Raw genomic sequence first — 20670 nt, 5'->3', positions numbered from 1 at the left:
TTCAATGGAATTTTATAAAACAGTAGACAATAAAGAAAGTTCTTACTCAACACTCATCCAAGTAGCCTTTAACATGAAAATAAGATCGGAATTCATTTCAGTTTCTTAAAATGATTTAAATATTAAAAACCATTAGACAATAGGATAAGACGTGTTTGCATATTTTTATCGAGTTAAATCGTTATTCTGTTAATAATTACATCCTGGCATTTGAAAACTAGAAAAGAAGAGCTTTGCTCTTGCTTTGCAATGAATAGTCAGCCCTGCACTTAATCTAGGGTTTATTGGATTGTTTCAGGTTATGGATAATAACAGCCAAAGATTAAGTAAATATATTCTCTGAGTATCAAAGCAAACATTTAAGGTGTTCATCATTGTTTTCTGTGTCATAGTTTTATTTTGTCTTTGGTCACTCAAAAGATACAAAATACACATTCTCTACCATTTATGAAGGGATGTAGGGCCAGGGTCTGTGAAACAATTAGAGAAGAAATAGTAGCCCAGGGCTTCATGATGATGTAAATGAAGGATTCGTTGCTCACTGGAATCAACAGCTGGTGGTTGATATGGAGTCTCAGGAAGTCTGGGGTAAGGCAGCTTGATTTGCCAGATTTCTCTGGATAAGACAGAGAGAAAGAAGCATGCTCTGCAAGATAGAATATCATGAGTCAAGGTTAGATGTGTTAGGAATAACCAACTTGACCTTGGTATGCCTTAAACAGTGTGGAAATTTGTGTTTTGTTAAAAATATCTATTTATTTTTATTAGAAAGTCAGATATACAGAGAGGAAGAGACATAGAGAGGAAGATCTTCTGTCCACTGATTCACTTCCCAAGTGGCTTCAACTCTGAAGCCAGGAGCCTCTTCCAGGTCTCTTACACGGGTGCAGGGACTCAAGGCTTTGGACCATCCTGGACTGCTCCCCAAGCCACAAGCAGGAAGCTGAATGGGAAGCAGGACTGCCTGCAGGGACAGGAGCCGACACCCATATGGGACCCCAGCACGTGCAAGGCAAGGGCTTTAGCCACTAGTCTACCATGCCAGACCCAGTATGGAAAGTATTCTCCAGAATGGCAGGGTCACATCTTGGATGGTAGAGAGGTAGAGTGAAATCCAGTGTGATAAAAGAGAAGCTCATTGAAGATGTTAGAACAAAGAGATAGGTAAAAGCAATTTTTAGGAAAGATGGGTAGAGCTATGGTGCACAGAGTACAACATCATGGGGGCAATCAAAGTTATGTCTTTCATCTGAAAGATTGTTGCCCAAAGACTGGAGGGTGACATTTACAAACTCTACCCAAAAGATAATCCAGGAAAAAAATGGGGAAAATATCAGAACTTAGTGGTCTATGTAATGGTAAAAATATAATGTTATGCTTGCAATATATGTCTTCAATGCTTTCCACAGAATCAAAAGACAACACTACGGGAGTCATGATCTGCTATACTTACAATAAAAGCAAGCAGCAGCGCCTGGTACAGACTGTCCACAGAATTCCTAAAGGACTCATATAGTAACTTCAAGGATTTTTTGTTACCAGGCAACCTATCTTTTGAAGTACAATACTCTTCTATTTCATTCTGTCAGCTTAAACAGCTAATTTATAAATATTTCATAAATAATTTTGTACCTTCTCTGGATACTTGCTCCAAAAGTTGCCAAAAATCACATCTCAAAGCTTAAATGACATTTTATTTTTTTGGAAATAGTAAGAGTCAGCATGCTTTTATTATGACTGTTTCAATACCTCTGTTCAACAGATACTTACCAAATGCCTACTGTGTGTCAGCCATCACTTCGGGGGTTGGGCTACAACAGCTAACAAGATAAATCATGTCTTGCTCATGAAAGCACAGCCACATGAGAATATAGCTGTTCACATATAGGCTTTTTGAAAGCCTTCCTTAGGATTGTCTCCCAGTTACCAAAAATAAATGAATCTTACAGTCAACTTGCAGTATTGCAGCATTGATAATAAGTACACATCATAAGATTTGTGGCCTAGCATCAAAAATGCCATTTCAATAAAAATAATAAGGAGTTTTCTTTATCCTTTGAAGCCTTTTCATTTTGGCATGCTTTGGGACCTTATAATCTATTCACTTGGCTGGGCCAATTTTCATGATCCAAGCTAATGGTAGAGTTTACAGAAAGGCCATTCTAATGTTTTCAGCTTCCTGGCAAAGTGCATGTTTCAGTCTCATAAACTGAATTCTGCAACATCGTCTGAGCATCTTATTAGGAATAAAGAGACAAGAGGGTAAATTATACTAATTATAAATTAGCAACTGCTATGTCTCTAATTAGACTGGAGGAATAAAAACAAAAGGAAGAGACTGAAAGAAAAAAAGATGCAGTTTCATTTGTAACTCTGGTTTTCTGGATCTTCCTGTTTAGTCAATTTCAATGTTGGAAGCTTCTACTCTGGCAGCTCTCCTTATAAATGCTCTATTTGGTGAACTCTTACGTAAGTGTTCATAGGGACAAGTCCAAACATCTTGCTAAGGCTCTGCATGCCAATTTGCTTCTTAAAAATCAAAAAAAGAAAACATAGGTTTAAATGCAGTTTGAAGATCTGCAGACATGATTTTAGATTTAAACTTTCATCTTTTGGGGTCAGCTTGTTTGATCATGGTCAAATCACCCATTAAATGAGTAGACTTAAATATCAGCAAAAGAAATGTCCTTTTTCCAGCGCAAAACTATCTCAACGTTGTCATTATGATGAACATTTGTTTTTTAGATAGCATATGAATTCAATTTTAAAATAATTGTCACCCTCCCAAAAGGACATGCTGTAAGAAAACAAAATGTATTAGTTGCTCATGCAAGAACGATGCCATTTAAAATGCAGATGCTGAGTAAAATCTGGAATGCTCTTCCTCCAGGAGAGTTTCTGAGCTGATTTCACATGCTCACCTGGCACCTGGCCAGCATCAAATACTCCCTGACTGCCCAGAGTTCTGCGCTGCCTAGGTCTTCTGATCTGCCCTCGCCCATCTATAACACAGGGTTATCAGCAGCATAAATGATCCCAGCCTTTCTAATTAGCAGATAATGAGTAGATTTACCTTGTAAGATGTTTTCTGCTCTTTAGAATACCACTAGCCTTTGTTTATGAAGATTTAAAGAAGAGAAATATATTTTTTCAAAAAACTTAGGGACTCAGATACTTATAATATGCTCTTACGGAAAAACCCTGGTTCTTCGATGGAGTTTGCACACAGGTAAGAAGTTATGATAATATGCAAATGTTTATCAGAGCCAGAATCTATCATATATTGTAAATGTCCTAAAACCTGGCCTGCTTACCTCACCCAAGTGATTTAAAAGGGTGAAAAGAAATTAGAATAGTTTTTCCATCACTATAATATTTATCCCTTCAAAGAACACAATATTAAAGATAAATCAATATTTTCCTTAATTTAAAGGACTTTACATCATTGTTAAGCTAAAATCATCTACAATTTCTTGACAATAACGTCTTGGATAAAAGAACCGGCTGGAATATTTTGGATTTCCATATTCACCAGTTGGGAACAATGGGAACTAGATGTGTTATCCAACAGCTGCATAGTTCTGCTAGGAGTATAATATTTTCTTACAGTCTCTTCTATCTGTCAAACATCTTTAGGAGAGAAGAATGTTACTTACAGCATGCCAGCTCATCTCGCATCTATTTAAGGTATATCACTGACTTCCGTACTAAAATACTAAATTGCCATGTGTATTTAGCCAAGCAGTTAAGAGGCCCAAAAATGTACCCAAATTTAATTGTCCTTTTCAGCCCCTCCTTCCAGCTTCTTGATGATGCAAACCCTGAGAGGAACAATGATTTCTAGAACCACGCCGGAGACCCAGATTGAGGTCTTACTGGCAACGGCTTCAGCCTCGCTCTCATGAGCATTTGTGGCAAGAAGCAAATGAGAGCTCCCTTGATAAATAGATAGATAGATAAATAGATAGATAGATAGATAGATAGATAGCTCAATTGCTGTCAAACTAAAATTAGAAAAATTTGAGGCTGGCATGATGGCACATTAGGCTAATCCTCCACCCTGTAGTGCCAAGATCACCTATGGGTCCCAGTTTGTAGCCTTGCTTCTTCACTTCTGGTCCATCTCTCTGCTTATGACGTGGGAAGGCAGTGGAGGATGGTCCAAATCCTTGGGATCCTGCACCCATGTGGGAGACCTCAAAGAAACACGTGGTTCCCAGCGGATGAAGGATGTGATCTCTGTCTCTCCTTCTCCTCCTATGGAATTTGCCTTACAAATAGAAATATACAAAACTTCATTGTATTTTCTAAAAATAAAATTGCATATTCTTTTACAGTGATAGGTTGGGGGATTCAACAAAAATGTGTCTCATATTGTCAGACAACCCAGGTTCAAAACAATCTCTTCTGCCACGGATACATTCTTGTTTCTCCAATTCTAAATATTGATATCCTAGTCTCCAGAAGTCCTGAATGTGATTAGTAGAGAGGGTCTTTATAGTATTCATGTAAAATATTATGGAAATATTATAAAATATTATGGAAATCTTATGCACAAGATTTGATTTGTTTTTGCAGTGAGATAAAGATATCTTTTAATTCCATTTCTCCATGAACTTTTTCTTAGAGATTTATTTATCTTTATTGCAAAAGCAGATATATAGAGGTGGAGAGACAGAGAGGAAGATCTGTCCACTGACTCACTCCCCAAAAGGCCAAAATGGTCAGAGCTGAGCTGGTCCAAAACCAGGAGCCAGGAGCTTCTTCCAGGTCTCACAAATGCGTGCAGGAACCCAAGGCTTTGGACTTTACTAAATTGATTTCCAGGATCACAATCAGGGATCCAGATGGGAAGTAGGGCCGACAAGATGAGAACCAGAACCCATATGGGATCCCGGCCCATTCAAAGAAAGACCTTAGCCACTAGGCTACAGGGCCAGACCCTTATTAACTTTTGAAAAGTATTTTCATATTTGAAGATATGTTTTTTGCAGCCACCAAAAGAGGTTATTAGCATCAGTCCTAATGCAATATGAATGGTGAACTTATGAGGCATCATGAACACAAAGAAAGAGGACAAACATCTATAAGGAGTGAGGCCTTCGAAGAAATCAGCCTGCTGCTACTTGATCTCAGACTTGTCCCAGTGAGGCAACAAATCCTCACTGTTTCAGCTGGCAAGTATGCAGTGTTTGCCTAGACAGCCCTAGCAGCTGATACACCTTGTGTGAGCACGGGCTCACATAGGCCTCGCTGATCGGGACCACACAGATATTTTAGTTATGTCAGGTGTTATAAGTGGCATGCAGAGTCAGCTAAATTTCGCTGGGGTGTAGGCATAAGAACTGACCAAGAGGTTCAAGTCTGACTTTCCCCAACTTATGCCAGAATAGATAAAGAGCCACAGCAATGAACAAAAAGCAAGGAACCAGCAGGAGTCTGGGGAAGCAGAACATCAAAGCTTCTACTTTTCTGTGCAAACACAGGGTGCCACAGAGAGAAATCATTTCTCAAAGCAATGTTCCCTCTGAAATGTACTCTAATGTGGGAAAATTAGGATCAAAATAGCTGATCAAAACGTAGGCACTAAAAGCAAAGAACTTGAACTTGATCTATAGGCTAGCATAGAAACGTCTCTTTTATAAAGAGACAAAAATCCTGGGTGCTGATATGTTAATTTTTCATCTTACAAACAGAATGTGAACCGACATATCCTGACACCAGGATCAGTTTCACTTTTGAAATCAGCTGTGTGCTTACTCTCAGCTAATCCCCCATGGTGACAAAAGACAAAAAGTTTAGCTTTTGCCTTTTCCCCCAGAGCATTGAAACAATGAGATGATTTTTCACTTGATATTTTTGAAGTCACCATATTTACTCATTTTCTTCTGAACTAAAAACTGAATAGTTTTAAAATCCTAGTGGGGGCCTGGCACAGTCCAATCCCAGCAGTCCTGCTTCACATCTAGCTTCTGGCTTGTGGCCTGGGAAAGCAGTAGAAGACTGCCCAAAGCCTTGGGACCCTGCTCCTATATGGGAGGCCTGGAAGAAGCTCCAGGCGCCTGGCTCCTGGCTTTGGATCAGCACGGCTCTGGCCATTGCGGTCACTTGGAGAGTGAATCAGTGGATGCAAGATCTTCCTCTCTGTCTCTCCTCTTCTATATATATCTGACTTCGCAATAAAAAAAAAAAGTAAATCTTTAAAAAAGAAATCCTAGTGGGAAAACAATGCATCACTTACAATTAGAATGTTACTGACATTTTCCATCACTGATGCACTGTCCGTCAATGTACTTCTGCTACTTCTTTTTTTCCTTGATAAGTATCCTTTACAAAACACAAGTGAATCAACATGAATGATCTCTTCAACAGATACAAAACTTTTGTTGATGGCCATGAAATGCTGATGCGGTGGTGCTGCTGTTTGTATTTCCTACTGAAGGATAAACAGAGATAGAAATAGAAGTTCTTGGCAATTGGCTATGTGTCCCACCACATGCAATCACTTCCTTCCATTGCAGAAAGGGAAATGAATGCTTATACAAGTTGCTTCAGAAAGATAAGGCATACGGAGGACTTTGTGGAGGAGTTACAATTGGGGGTTGGGGAGACTGCTAAATAGATGAACCAGCATGGCAAGGCAGGTGGGAATAACAATCAGTCTGCCCTAACAGCAGTCTCCAGATAGATACTGTTCGATAATCAACAGATGAGTTGTACCAGAGGTGCCACTTCTCTGCTTGTGTCATGTTGAGTTTCTCTTTTTTTAAGATTTATTAATTTTTGTTGGAAAGGCAGGCATACAGACAGGAGGAGAATCTTCCTTCCAGTGATTCACTCCCCAAGTGATCGCAATGGCTGGAACTGAGCCGGTCCAAAGCCAGGAGCCAGGTCTCCCATGCAAGTTCAGGGATCCAAGGCTTTGGACCATCCTACACTGCTTTCCCAGACCACAAGCAGGGAGCTGGATGGGAAGCAGGGCTTCCAAGATTAGATCTGGCACCTATATGGGATCCTGTTGTGTTCAAGGGGAGGACTTTAGCTGCAAGGCTATCACACTGGGCCCATCATGTTGCTTTTCGTTTTCATTAATTTCAATACCTCTTCACTTAGAATCAACTTCTGATTTTGGCCTGTTAAAGATGGCAGTACGCCAAGCAGACAAAAACTGTTTTTTTAACACAGCATTGGCATTTGAAATAGTGCAACTTTAGGAAAGGATTATAATAGCAAGTTTTCCACACTTTCAGGTTAACATTAAGACTAGAGTTATGTTTTATAGCTAGAGTTATGCTTTTGTTTTATAAGTCTTTATAAGACTCCCTCTCAAAGATTATGGACTAAAGAGTTTACTTGTTTTTCACTTGAGGCGTAGTATATGCCTCCTGACAGCGGTGTCATTCTGTGGGCATCATTATATGTCCTGGCCAAATTCTTTTTTCCGTCTCATCGCAGATCTCTAGAATTAAAATTCTTCTTCATTCTCTGGATAGAATGGAATCCAAACCCAAGTCTTGGGAATTTTGTACTCATTCAGTCATCAGGAGAGAATAAAAAGACATGCTGACAAAAATCACCTATATGGTTAGTTCAGTCCAGGAGCCAAGTTCCTGCTGAAATCAGATTTCTCTTCTCTTACTGATAGACTTATGTGCACATGGGTCTGTAAACTCTACACATTGCTTAGCTACTCTGTGAAAATACACATAGATGTATTTGGCATTTTTGAATCAAAGTTGAAGTCTAATTTCCCCTTCCCATGAAAACCAGCTGAACATAATGACTTCTTTCTAAGGAGCAGAATGTGGAGAAAGGTGCCTCAGTTCAGAAAACTGAGTCCACGATGATATACTACCATACCCAGAATGACATGCCACCACAATGACATGCCTCAGTGACCAGCCACCATGTCTTAGGGGCAGACAAGCTGCTTGTGAGGAATTCTGTATGTAAAGGAATCAAGATTCCAAGGTCTGTCTGTCTTTCTTTCTTTCTTTCTTTCTTTTCTTCTTCCTTCCTTTCTTTCTTTCTTTCTTCCTTTCTTTTCTCTTTCTTTCTTTCTTTCTTTCTTTCTTCCTTTCTTCCTTTCTTTTCTCTTTCTTTCTTTCTTTCTTTCTTCCTTTCTTCCTTTCTTTCTTTCTTTTTTTCTTTCTTTCTTTCTTTCTTTCTTTCTTTCTTTCTTTCTTTCTTTCTTTCTTTCTTTCTTTCTTTCTTTCTTTCTTTCAAACAGTAACCATGTGCCTGCCATATGATGGACACATCTTTGAAGATGTTCCTCCATTCCTAAAGAAGCCTTCACAGGTCAAAAGCTCCAGCTGGCATCCTGAATTGCAATTCAAATAAATTTAAATGTATTGGGCTTGTACTTTGGTGTTTTGAAATGAAGATCATGAGATGTCCATATTCTAAATGTAAAATACTAAATTAGGAATTTTTACACAGCAATCAACAACTATTGCAGATTTTGCTAGTAGAAGTGGAATGCACAAGGTTGTGATAAACTACAAAGGTAAGAAGGAGAGGTTAGGCGGAGACAAAAATTGTCTTTATGACCCTGGCCATGGTGAGGCAACAGGAGAAAATAAAGTGAAGAAAATCCTTTTGAAAATAGAAGAAAAGACAGCCATTGCTAAGCAATTATGGGAAGCTTAACAACATTGTCATTTGCAGTAATATATATTATGGGTGTATATGCATACATATATACCTATACCCATATAGCTATATATATATAGAGAGAGAGACAGAGAGGGTTATATCTGTGTGTGAGTGTGTGTGTGTGTGTGTGTGTGTGTGTGTGTGTGTGTGTGTGTGTGTAACACAGAAGATGTGCCTAAGAAATTTGGGAACCAGTGAAGGGTGTTTTCGGTCTGAGCTTTGGGGTAGGTACTGGGCTACTGCTTGGTAATACTAAGTGAGAGCGTGAGGAAGGAAGAGTAAGATAAAGAATTAAAGCGAGAGATCCATTAAAGGAAGGATCGATAAACAAATAGGAGCAAGACTTTGTTAATCTAGAATAGCCCATCCTCTCCCAGAGGTAAACAACGCTACCATTAAGAAATGACATCCAAGCAAAGACAAATCTCAAAGTACAGTCAGGAACACAGGGCAAACATTTAAAAGTTGACTGTTGTTTAACAATGCTTTAGTGGTATAGCACAGTGATATTGCAGATTATTTGCCACCCGAGACACCAGCGTTCCATGTAGGAGGCAGTTCACATTCCAGTTCTTCCACTAGTCCCCTGTTTACAACATAGGAAAGCAGCTGAGAATGGCTCAAGTCCTGGGGCACCTGCACCCACATTGGAGCCTCAGAGAAAGCCTCTTGGCTCCTGGTTTTAAATCAGTTCATCTCTAGATGTTGTGGTTATTTGGGGATGAAAGTAGTATATGGAAGATCTCTCTCTGTTTCTGTACAAATGCCTTTCAAATAAAAATATATAAATAAATAAATCTTTTAAAAGCATTAGTTAAAAAAATGCTCTAGAAAGCTTCCGAAAGATTTAAGCCAAGGTCTCAGGCAAACAACCAGGGTTTAAAGAAGCATAAGCAGGTGCTTCTTCCACCCTCTCAGCAGGAACCCTCAGCCAAAAGGGGGCTTAATGTAAAGGTATGTTTAGGTATGGCTTTGGTCACAAGGCATTCCTTACTAGTAATATTCATGGGAAACCAATGTGACTTTTTAACAGAATTGAAGTAACAGAAGAAAAGAAAAGAAAACTAAACATTTTTACAGTGGAAAGAAATGTTCAAAAGGCAAGAGGCAGCTGAGAAAATTACCCAGATTTTAGAATTGATCAAAGTGCAGAGAACCAAACTGAATCAGAGCAAAGTCCAGAGCCAAGACGGCAGAACCAAACTGGCTGGGAATTATTCATATCCATGTAGGCTTTTGGTGCAACAGTGGAGACACCGCTTGGGACACCTACACCTGTATTACAGAAACTGGGTCTGGTCGAGTTCTGCTTCTGAAACATTTCCTGCTTATGTGAATGTTAGTAGGCTCAATTACGTTAGTCCCTGTCACCTGTTATGGACTTCCGGCTGTGGTTCGGTGTTGCCTCAGCTATTACCAGCAGACATCTAGGAATTAAACCAGAGGGCAGAAGATCTCTTTGTCAAACTCTCTCTTCTCTGTAATTATGATTCTCAAGTGAAATAGATTTTTTTAAATATATTTTTTATTGGAAAATCAGATATACAGAGAGGAGGAGAGACAGAGAGGAAGATCTTCTCTCCACTGGTTCACCCCCAAGTGGCCATAATGACCAAAGCTGAGCTGATCTGAAACCAGGAGCCAGGATCTTCTTCCAGGTCTCCCATATGGGTGCAGGGTCCTAAGACCTTATGTCATCCTCGACTGCTTTCCCAGGCAAAAGCAGGGAGCTGGACGGGAAATCGGGCTGCTGGGATTGGAACTGACACCCATATGGGATCCTGGTGGGTGCAAGGCAAGGACTTTAGCCACTAGGCTACCATGCTGGGCCCACAAAAATCTTTTTTAAAAATAAGTATTAAAACATAAACAAAAAATGAGTTCTGGGAGATTTCAAAATGACTGCTGAGGTTCCCAGGTGGCTCTGTTGCGGAGAATGTGTAGGTTACTCATTTTGTGCTTGTCAGGCCAGCACACACTGGGGAACATGGCTTTTTCTTTCCTTTTTTTTCTTTTCTCTTCAACTCCCATCTCTTCAGATGAAAAGGAATCACATCACATCGTCATCGAGCTGAATTCAAGTCACAGTGACAAAATTTGGGAAGTGAATGAGTTGAGTGTATTGGCACGTTGTAGGGTATGTTATTTTCCTAGCCAAGATAATAAATTTTAAAGAAATATCTACAAATAAACAGCTTTTAGAATGTTTTATTCAGACCTTTGTGGTATACCCCAAATTTGGATGGTGAGGCCTAATCTCCCATTTAGCTGTAAGAAATAAGAAAGTGGTGGATGTTTATGAGATTGTGAAAGTTGGAGTCCTGATACAATAGAATAAATGTCCTTAATAGAGACCTGAGACGTCATTTTCTCCCCAGCTACCACATGAGAGCCTACTAAACAGAAAATTATCTGCGAGACCGGAAGAGAACTCTCACTAAGACCCGAATGGGACAACAAGTCTTAGACTTGCCAGCTTCCAGAACTGTTTGAAAATAAATCTTTGCAGTTTAAGCCAGCCTGGCCATGGCATTTTCTTACAGCATCTCAAACCCACTAAAAACATGTTATTCATTGATTGAGAACCCAAGAGCCCTTGGGAGCAAAATCCTTGATGATTTTGACATGATTACAGCCCATTCTTGAATGTTAAGGTCATGGTTGTCAGTCTTTAGTCTTAACTGGGGACACAATGTAACAAAGAAGTGTTTACTGTGAGGCTGTGAGCTAAAGGCATTTTTTGTTCCTGGCTAAAGGAAAATTGAATTACAGGTGCTTTTAGTATGGATGTACCAGAATATAATTGCATGTCTCTTTGTCAAAGACAATAAGTTTTCCTAACCAGGTCAAGAAAAGGAACGGCTTACAGAGCCACTGAGTCCCTTCCCATGCCACATTGTTTGGCATCATGACTCCCCCGGCTGTGTCAGTCTACGCTAGCCAAGTTCAAGTCTCCAACCTTTACACAAAAATTAGCTGATGCCATAGGATCTGAATTATTGAACTGTTCCAGTATTTGCCAGGTTGTATGTTTTATAATGTAGTATTTTTTTTCAAGAATACCTCTTAGATAAACAGATTAAATTTGGATTTTACTTCATGAGTCATAAAATGGCCCATATATCACAGTGTTCAAGCCTTTTGTAATTGGTCTCCATAATGTTTTAAGGACTTGTAAATACATAGCTAAAAGCAAAACAGAAACACATATAAAATTGGAAGACAGTTACGGTTTATGTAAAAGACCAGCTAATGCTGAATCGTCCCTTATAGTACTAATTTTAGAGGGTTCATCAACAAATTTCACTGAAGCAAGAAATTATGATGGACCCATACTATGTCATAGCACAATAAACCAATGCATGCTGTTCCACCACCACATTTGGGAACCTGCTCAAATCCCAGCTGCCCACTTCTATTCCAAATGCCTGTTAATGTGCCTTGGAACACAGTGGATGATGTCCAAGTACTTAGGCACATGCCACCAGAAGCCTCTTTAGTTCATGCCTTCACTATGGTCCTGTCCTATCGTTACAGACATCTGGGGAATGGATCATAAAATGGAAGATCAACCTCTTTTTAAAGTTTTTAAAATTTTTTTTCATGATGCTTACATGGTTGATCAGGGTGGGAAGGGTCAAGAGTGAGGGAAAAACGGGTGAAATAGTTGTTTTCTAATTTTCTGTTTCTTCTTCTTGTCTCAGGAAGAAGCAGAAAGATAAGTGAAAAGCCATACTCAACCTCCCAAATGTCCTAGTAACAAGGATGGAGAACCACCACCCGATATAAACCCAGGGTCCCAAGGTGGTACAGGTTCTGAGCGTTCTGCCCAAGTGTTTTGGGTGGTTCATAAATGCTGTTGATTTTGCCAATACAAGGATGAGGCAGTCCTCCCAATCTCCAATGGCTGACATAGTTGACCTCAAGTCTCCATTCGCCCAGATTTTGCTATGATCCTTTCGTTGTGGTAATTGATTGTCCATTTTGTACAGTTCTCCTTCCTCTGCTACAATAGCCGATGAGCTGCCATATCCTCCATGTGCATCAGGGTCTGTATCTATTTCTCCATCTATTTCACTCATCAGTGCACCCAAGGACCTAGACTAGAAGAACCAAGACCAGCTCTAGCTCTTGCCCCTGGCACTCATGAACCCAGCACCTACTGTGCAGGCAGGCCCCAGGACCAGGGCCAGGCAACACCAGGGCCACTGGATCAGCCACCCCCGGGACTTACAAACCCAGCACCCATGACCCTAGAATGGCCTGGCTTGTCTCACCTCAGCATCCACCATTGTATTGTGTGGACTGGCTCAATCCAGCCTGCCCCCAGTTCCAGCTCCTGCCGGTGGGTACGATAGTTTAGCCCAGTTCAGCCAGATCCCTGTCCCAGCCCTAATGTGAACTGACTGGTGTTGCAGCCCAACCTGACCACCCTGCACCTTTTCCTAGTTTTCAGATCTGCTAGTGGCTGTTATGAACAGGCGTAGCCTGGTCTGTCCCCAGACCTGACCCACATCTATACTGGTGGGTTCTGTATCCTGGTATGGTCTAGGCTGCTCCTTGCCTTGGTTCTTGCGCTCAACTGCAGTCCATGCCCAGACCCATCTTTTGTGTCATTCAGTGGGAGTCCAGACAGAGCCCAGCCTGTTCTACAAACACCTTAGCTCTCACAAGTAGCAGTGATTGTTGGAGGGGTAGCCCAATCTGCTGTTCCCCTGAACCAGTCCTCAACACCAAGCGAAGTTGTAGCATCCCTTCGCTCCTCAGTCAAGCCTGCTCCCATCCACAGCTCTTGGGCTTGCCAGAAGAGATTTCAGTTCCGTAAGGGTGAGCCCACATGTCCCCCCAAGTATCTATTACCAGACCCGATTCTCTCACATGCTAGTTATTGTCATGGACCATGCTAACATAATCTGTTCCTTGTTACAAATCTCACTGGTGAGTAGAAATCTCACCCTGCCAGATCGGCTCCAGCCTTAGCTTTACTACGTGCCAGAGAGTGGTGCTCGGTGATTGTAAATGCTACTACCAAGCTCAGGTCTCCCACAGGTGCTGGTTCTTCAGCCTTATGCTTAAAGGTCTTCCCGTTCCTCCCTCCAAACCATTTGGTCTCAGCCCCTTGTTTACCTACACATGCACTGACCTTATCCACAGAAGTCCCTCAGCAGTAATTCCTCATCTGGGCATGAACCTTCAGGTCATTGCTCACCACAGCCAGTGCGATCCCCCAGTTCCCTTGCAGATCCACACCCCAAAACACCCAGAGCTTGCTGCCAGAGCCATTGGCACCTGGGCTGCTTGAGCAGCTGTCCCACCATGAGCAGAAGAGGTCTCTCCACCTGGCATGACAGCTGGAGGCTGCCAAAGAAGATCAATCTCTTTTCCTCTCTCTTTTGGTAACTCTGACTTTTCATAAATAAATCAAGCTTAGAAACAACACGAAAAAACACTCATCACCAAATACCCACATCAGGAAATTCAAAAATATATATGAGCTCTTAAAGTATATAATTATAATAAGTGCATTTTGAAAACTTTAGAAAATATTTATTAAATAGAATACAAAAAATTCAGGCATATATACATGGGTATATATATACATATATATGAGATATATATTTAATATAAAGCACTCCTTTGGTTTTGAGTGTGAAATACAAAGCATATTTTTTCTGATTAGGAATAGAGTAGTAATTTATAATAAGTAGGAAATAAATTTTAAGTAGAAGCCATAAAAAACTTCTCTCCAATTATTTGAAAATATTAATAATGAAAACTGGTGTTCAGCCTAAGCAATTTCAAGGAAATTTTAAAATCATGTTGATCTGATGCAAAAATATCAGTGTTGGTTAAATATGAAAGACATGTTATACCACTATACATGGAACATTTTAAATAAACTAGTTATAAGGTTTCATCAATCATTAATGAGGTTAACCAATTAATAGTGATTAAATGAAATTTTAAAAATCCTTTAAAATGACCTGCTTCTTGTAATTTATGTCGTATAACAGATAACTAAATTTTACATTTATGTTTCTTGAAGAAATCTTCACAAATTCTGTAATACTATCATAATTTGGTATGTCATTAACAATAAAAGTTGCAAAATGAAAAAAATTCAAACTATTAATTTTGAAATACTCTTAAACTGGGTTAGTGACAAAATTAATTTTTTTTTCATTTTCTAAAAATGATGTTAGCAATTTTTGTATCCAAAAAACTGCTAATTGAGAATATTTCCAGCTTTTGAAAGTACTTCACAGCTGGGCAGCTGTATAATATAAACTCATATTCATAATCTGAATTCGGTAATGCTGCCATAGTGACATACTTGCACTAATATTCATTTTATTTTACTTCTTTTGTACAGCAAAATTCAGAATTAGTATTCAGTTTCTACAGCATTTTTATTATTTTGTATATATTTTTAAAGATTTATTTGTTTTTTATCACAAAGTCAGCTATACAGAAATAGCGAGAGACAAAGAGGAAGATCTTCTGTCCACTAGTTCACCCCTACTGAGCGCAACGGCTGGTGCTGTGCCAATTCAGAGCCAGGAGCCCCTTCCAGGTCTCCCACGCGGGTGCAGAATCCCAAAGCATTGGGCAGTCCTCGACTGCTTTCCCAGGCCACAGGCAGGGAGCTGGATAGGAAGCAGGGCTGCTGGGGTTAGAACCAGCGCCCATATGGGATGCAGGAACGTTCAAGGCGAAGACTTTAGTAGACAGGCCACGGCGCCGGGCCCAGGATATTTTAATTTTTTAATATATAAAGATAGTCTTTAAGCCATGTGATTTGGACCCTACACAATGGGGTCAATCCACTGTGTGAAGTACAACTTGGGACTAGGAAATGCATCTTTTCCCAGGATCCTGAAAAATTGAAGCAGCATAACATATGTTTCTTTTTATGGGGAAAAGAAAGTGAGCTTAATCTCCTGATTTAGAGGTTTTTATTTGTTTGACTTTGGCTTTCATTTTACTATCTTATGCCTTTGAATAGGCAAGGGTAGTCCCTCAGATAATATCATGCTAACTCTCATTATTAAAATAAATTCCATAGGGAAGGCTCTATGGCACAGTGGGTTAATCTGTTTGCAAGACAAACACTCCAATGGGAGTACTGGTTGAAGTCCCGTTTGCTCCACTTCCAATCCTTGCTGATGTGCTTGGGAAGACAACGGAGGATGGCCCAAATTCTTGGGACCCTGCTATGCACCTGGAGCTTCTGCTTCCTGGTCAGCCTTTTGGTGTAGCCCGTAAGATTACCTATCACCTGCAATACGAGTATGTGATGCAGTCACTTGTTCCTGAGCCATGCAGAGCCTAATTTATGTGGGGCCAGATGAATGTATCTATCTCTGTATATTGTGATAGCTATGTATGAAAACAACACTGTTTGCGAATCATTCAATCGAATTTGGTCAAATGGTGAGTTCCCAAGGCAGAGCTTTTAAGGGTAGTTAGAAGGATCTCACCCCGTGAATTTAACATGAATCTGTTTTTCGATTGAGGCTAACAAATTGATTTGCACATTAAGTAATGAATGGAATAAAATGTTTTAAAATAACTATGCGTTTTATACATCACTGTTGAAACTTAAAAGCAAACACACTAAGGCTTGCTTTTCTTTAAAAGGCGTTTTTGTAAGCATAAGTCATTCTCTTTCACGTATGTGTTAACATACTTTATGTTCTATAGAGCTGGCATTTTACTAAATGTCTTCTCAAAGAGGGTATTTTAGTATATATGCTGCCGAAGCGAGCACAAAGAGGGTATTTTAAACAAACATCACCCACAGGTGAATAGAGAGAAAGCAAAGCGTTAAGGTAAGAGAAAGTGTTGGAGAAAAATGAAGACTAGACAGCTTCTCTCTCCAGACTTAATGATATCAGAGGAAATAAAAACAAAATAAACCTTATAAAGACAAACAAATGATATGCAAGTAACACAGACACTCATGAAGAATTCTCCTGAGTGGATGAGGTACACTGTTTATGTCACGTAGTTGTGCTCACCTCTCTTCCTAGTAAAGTTAATTGGTCAACAAGTAGTTGAAATATTTGCTATACTTACAAAAAGCTCCCACCCAGAAAAATGCTGTGACCTCATACACATTTTCTTAAAGATTCGATGTTTTTTTTTTTTAAAAAAAAAATTTATTGATCTTTGTAGGAAGGTCAGATCCACAGAGAGATGGAGAAAAACCCTCTGTCCACCAATTCACTCCCCAAGCTGCTGCAAGGACCAGAACCAAACAGATCCAAGTCAGGAGCCAGGAGCTTTCTCCAGGTTTCCCATATGTGTTCAGAGTCCCAAGACCTTGGGCCATCCTCAGCTGCTTTCCCAGGCCACAAGCAGGGATGCCAATGGGAAGTGGAGCTGCCGAGATTACAACCATCGCATGTATGGGGTCCTGGCAAATGGAAAGCAAGGACTGTAGCCACTAGGCTACTGCACCAGGCCCTCAGGGATTTAATTTTAAAATCACACTGGGAATAGATACTTTTGTAATTATTTTCTTAATAATTACCCATTGATGCATATATTATCATTAGGACATGATGACTAATTTTGTGTTTTACTTATTCATTATAAAATTGTGCATAATGTAACATTTTACCAGTCTTTATATGACCCATAATAAATCAAAAGTATAAGTCTAGTAAACTTTTCTTAGCATTTTATTTCTTGAAAACCAAACAAAATTCATTCTGGTTTGAATATCAAATGAATTCTAGTTCCACCCATTCTTTCTTTTTTTTTTTTTTTTTTAAGTGTTGAAAGTGGTTCATTTTGGTTATCACTGCCAATGGAGACCATTAAAACCAGGACTGGGGCAGACATGGCTAGATAGAACAGCACCCACAAGCATGTGAGTGGGATGGATAGTGGGCCGGCGTGGGTTGAACCAGGATTCAATGCCCCTTGACATGTAAAAGAGCTGAATGTGATGTGGGACAGACTGGACTAGTCTGCTGGACATACTGACAAGCAACAGCAGAACCAGGGCAAGGGGCAGGCCTGGTGGGAATTATTGTGGGTAGCTCCTACTAGGTTGCAGCTCCCACTGGTTTGTGTGAAGCTGGGCAGAATCAGGCTGGACTGTGGCAACACCCATTGGTTCACAAGAAGATAGAGCTTAAAATAGAACTGACCCAGCAATTGCAACCACCAACATATGCTTAAACTGATTAGGGACAATGGACTGTGCTGGACCCTGTACTGACATGCACACACAAGAATCAGGTCTGGGATCACCTCAGGTGAAGTTTCTTTGGAGATCTCCCCAACTGAACTGCTGGACTCAGAACCCAACCATAAAGAGACTTGCAGGTTCCATGTTCTGACCATGGAATGCAAGTGTCAAAGCTGAGCTTGCTCAGAGGCTCAGATGGAGCAGTGGACAGCATACCCAGGTGCACATGGAGCATATGGCAGTCCACAGGAACCTGCAGAAGATACTTGGTACCACAACGGAGGAGAGAGGACTGAACAAATCAATTGACTACCCCAACCGTGTCTTGGCAGTGAAAATCTGGGCAAATGGAGATTCCAAAGTGAATTGTGTCAGCCAGTGGATTCTGGAGAGATTTCATAGTGTTTGGAAAGGTGAAATTGGTAGCAATAAAGAACTGTTGACATAACAAAACCACTTGAGCAGGGCCCTCAGAGCATGTGCCACATTGGGGACCTGGGATGGGTGGTAGGCTGGGTGGGGCTTCTCCCTTTACAGTTCCCCTTACCACAGATACAGAATAATAATAATAATAATATGAAAACAAAGGTCTTAGCCACTTTCCCGCAGCCCTTGACCCCTTTTGCCCTAATCAACTATGTCAGTTTTATTAAAAAAAACAAAAAAGAGAGAGAGGCCGGCTTTAGGATCCCCCACAAAAAAAGTGGTCTCTTTGTGTAATGCCTGGTAGCTATACATTCTCTACAGCATACATTTTCAGACTTGTTTTATATATTTTATACTTATATTTACATATTTAAATGCTTTATATTTTGTAAGTTTTTTGTATTTTGTATTATCCTAGGGAAATTATACACAGTAAATAATTTTTGAGAAAAGATACTGCATTAAGATAAAACTTACAGAAGAACAAAATTGGATCACAAGTTGGAAGAGAAATACAATGCCCAATTTCCTGCAATTGAAGAGCTGTTTGTGTACTTTCTTTTAATAGGTGATGGTCACTATGAAGCACTGTGTTATGAAACTTCCACTGGCTACATTTTAAAAGCAAATTTCACAGCTTAATATTTGTTCATATTACAACATGCTCAAATTTTGTATTATTTGCAGCTGCTTAGTTTATCAGGGAAAACTGCATATGTCATCTAAAAATGCTCACGAGAACATGCTTTTCAAAATAATAGGGGAGGGCAGTCATAGGTATTCAAAATCACTGTTCTAAAGTATCATAGAACATTCTGAGGCAAAATTAGTGGATTGACACTTTCTACTTATTTTTTTACTTTTTTCCCCCAAGATTGTGGTCAATGAGCAAAATCATTTTATTAGATATTTATGTGATGACCTATGCATTACTTTGTTCATTTAATAATCGTGTGACAGTATTCAAAGCTTTCTTTCTTGAAACTATAATTCTGAAGAAGTTCATTTTCTTTTCATTTCAATGGCCCACTCAGAGGAAGTGTTTAATCTCCTGTTTAGTAATGTGATTTATATACATGTTTTGACAGTGACATTATGGCATTTCAAGCAAAACATGAATTCATGCAATTACAGAGTTTTAATTTTACACCTTAGAAATATATTAGGAGTTCTCATTGTCTTTAATAATTAGTTTCATTAAGCCTATAAAGGAAACTAATTGAAATGATAGTAAATTGAAACTTACAGAACATGATACATAAATGTAACCATCTGGACTCAAACTGAGAGAGGCAAAATATAACTGTAACTGCTCTGTTCTGGTCTGAGCAGATGTTTCCAAAACCGCATGGAGGATATGAAACTCAAAAATAACCCAGTATTTCTAGGAGCAGCATTAGAATTATCAGCAACAAATTGCTGTTCACTGAACCTAAGCAAAATGTAGATGTGAAAACCTTATGACTTGGAAAAGGGTCAAACTCTTTGGAAGGGTGTTTTAAATGGGATAGATGTTCGTTCAATGTGTAAATACAGCTTTACCCACAATCATATTAGGATAATGTGCCCACATCCTGTGTGCAAGGCAGAAGAGCAGGCCAATATGTATATGCATGAGAGTTTATGTTTGTACACATGTTCATGACTACAAAACATAGGCAGGGTACACAAACTAAAAAGCTTTCTCTACATAGCTCCTTCTCTCTGTATTTCTGCTTTCCAATGAAAATACTTAAATCTTAAGAGAAAAAGACCATGATCTCAAATTATTTAAAAGGATTAATGAAAAGTTGTCAGTATAACAGGGGCACCTTGAAGATTTCAGCTAAGTCCCAAGTAAAGAGTTAAACTGGCTTAATATGAAATGGTGACTATTTACAAATCCTGGCACATTTTGTTGAGTATTTATTCTAGACAGTAAAAATGCAGTTACAAAGGAGAGAGAGAGAGAGAGAATCCCTCTCTCAATTTTCAAGCTGTGTGCTGAAGACTGAGTGTATCTTAGATGGCAAATCAGAATTCTCATTTTTAGGTTGGCACAGTGGCTTAATAGGCTAAATCCTCTGCCTATAGCACTGGCATCTCATATGGGCATGGATTCTAGTTCTAGCTGCTGCACTTCCAACCCACTACGCTGCTTAGAGAATGGGAAAGCAGTAGAGGATGACTCAACTCTTGAACCCATATGGAAGACCTGAAAGAGACTCCTGGCTCCTGACTTTGGAACAGCTCAGCCCAGGCTGTTGCGGACATTTGGAGAGTGTATCAGCAGATGGAAGACCTCTGCTTCTCTCCTCCTGTCTGAAAATTTGCCTTTCAAATAAAACCATAGACAAATCTTAAAAAAAAAAAGAATTCTAATTTTTAAATTAGTGACACATCTC

The sequence above is a fragment of the Ochotona curzoniae genome, unplaced genomic scaffold (assembly GCF_017591425.1).
Source record: "Ochotona curzoniae isolate NIBS_2020 unplaced genomic scaffold, NIBS_Ocur_1.0 scaffold_4683, whole genome shotgun sequence".
In the NCBI taxonomy this organism is placed as follows: Eukaryota; Metazoa; Chordata; class Mammalia; order Lagomorpha; family Ochotonidae; genus Ochotona; species Ochotona curzoniae.
Note: the sequence above shows the minus strand (reverse complement) of the source record.